The 2,095-nt window shown below is 66.2% G+C and overlaps 1 protein-coding gene across 4 annotated transcripts in view; it reads right to left on the bottom strand.

The window, feature by feature from the left end:
- Positions 1-2,022: 2,022 nt before the first annotated feature.
- Positions 2,023-2,095, bottom strand: part of LOC113979463 (splicing factor 3B subunit 2-like) — a 2,032-nt gene continuing 1,959 nt past the window's right edge. For all 4 annotated transcript variants that reach the window (XM_027706847.1, XM_027706848.1, XM_027706849.1 and 1 more), the window contains exon 4: positions 2,023-2,042. The gene's annotated coding sequence lies outside the window, so the exon portion shown is untranslated. The remainder of the gene's footprint in view (positions 2,043-2,095) is intronic.

Here is a 2,095-nt window from a genome sequence, read left to right as displayed (position 1 = left end):
CACCTGGGCACGCAGCTGGGCGAGCTCGGATCCACCTCCCATGTGGCGAACAGGTTCATGTGCACCGGCCCGGGGGGGGGGACCCGGGGGGTCCCCGGGGCCGGGAGGGGCCGCGGGGGGGCCCGGGGGGAGCCCCGGGGGGGCTCCGGGCCCGGGGGGGGCTCGGGGGGCTCCGCGCTCCGCCATCGCCGCCTCAGCCGGGCCCCGCCCCCCGCGCCCCATTGGCCGCCGGGCGGCCCCGCCGGGCCCCGGTTGGTCGGCGCCGAGCGAGGCCACGCCCACCCGCGGCGCCGATTGGCCGGCGCCCGCCCCGCTGCGGAACCGCGGCCACGCCCCCCTCCCCCGCCCGCGGAGGCCACGCCCACCCTCCTGATGGACACGCCTATTGCCCGGGTTGGCCGCGCCCACTGTCACGAGAGACCACGCCCACCGCTGCGGGCCACGCCCACCACTGCAGGGCCACGCCCGCTGACCTCATGGCCACGCCCACTGCTTCTGGATGGACACGCCCACTGCCCCGATGGCCACGCCCACTGCTGCTGGGCCACGCCCCCCCCATCTGCAGCCGAGGCGCTGATTGGGTGGTGGCGGGGGCGGGGTCAAGGATGGAGCTTGGGGACACTGAGGGGACAATGGCCCAGTGACACGGTGACCTTGGGGACACATCCCAGTGACATGGTGACCTGGGGGACATGGCCCAGTGACATGGTGATATCATTGGGGACACATCCCAGTGACACGGTGACATCATTGGGGATGTGTCCCAGTAACACGGTGACCTCGGGGACGTGGCCCAGTGACACGGTGACATCATTGGGGACATGGCCCAGTGACACGATGACATCATCGGTGCCATCCCCATGATGGTGACCCTGGGGACACATCCCAGTGACACGGGGACCTCAGGGACATGGCCCAGTGACACAGTGACCTGGGGACACATCCTGGTGACATGGTGACATCACTGGGGACGTGTCCCAGTGACATGGTGACCTGGGGACATCCTGGTGTCACATCCCAGTGACACAGTGACCTCGGGGACACATCCCAGTGACACGAGGACCTGGGGGACACATCCCAGTGACACAGTGACATCGGGAACATGGCCCAGTGATGGTGACCCTGGGGACACATCCCAGTGACACGGTGACCTGGGGGATGTGTCCCAGTGAGATGGTGACATCATTGGGGACATGGCCCACCGACACAGTGACCTGGGGACATGGCCCACTGACACGGTGACCTCGGGGACATCCTGGTGCCACATCCCAGTGACACGGTGACATCGGTGCCACCCCAGTGACACGGTGACCTCGGGGACACATTCCAGTGACACAGGGACCCCAGTGTCACCCCCAGTGACACAGAGGCCTTGGGGACACATCCTGGTGACATGGTGACCTTGGGGACACAGTGCCACTGACACAGGGACCTTGGGGACACATCCCAGTGACACAGTGACCCCAGTGTCACCCCCAGTGACACAGAGACCTTAGGGACACATCCTGGTGACACGGTGACATTGGGGACACAGTGCCACTGACACGGTGACCTTGGGGACACATCCCAGTGACATGGGGACCTCGGGGACATCCTGGTGCCATGTCCCAGTGACATGGTGACATTGGGGACATGGTCCAGTGACATGGTGACCTCAGGGACGTGTCCCAGTGACACGGTGACATCGGGGACATCCTGGTGCCACATCCCAGTGACACGGGGTCCTTGGGGACACATCCCAGTGACACAGTGACCCCAGTGTCACCCCCCAGGGGACACAGGGTGACCTCGGGGACACAGGGTGACCCCAGGGACACATGGTGACCCCAGTGTCACCCCAGGGGACATGGTGACCTCAGGGACACATGGTGACCCCAGTGTCACCCCCAGGGACACAGAGACCTTAGGGACACATCCCAGTGACACAGTGACCCCAGTGTCACCCCCAGGGGACACAGGGTGACCTCGGGGACAGGAGGCAGAGCCGGGCTGTGGTGGGGACACCTTTTATTTACAAAACAACGGGGACAGGGAGGGGACAAAGACGAGGGGGGGGGACACAGGGACAGTGACACCACACTGTCCCCAGCCCCCC

The sequence above is a fragment of the Neopelma chrysocephalum genome, unplaced genomic scaffold (assembly GCF_003984885.1).
Source record: "Neopelma chrysocephalum unplaced genomic scaffold, ASM398488v2 Primary Assembly neopelma1_80786, whole genome shotgun sequence".
NCBI classification, from domain to species: Eukaryota; Metazoa; Chordata; class Aves; order Passeriformes; family Pipridae; genus Neopelma; species Neopelma chrysocephalum.
This window is presented reverse-complemented; position numbering and strand designations above follow the sequence as displayed.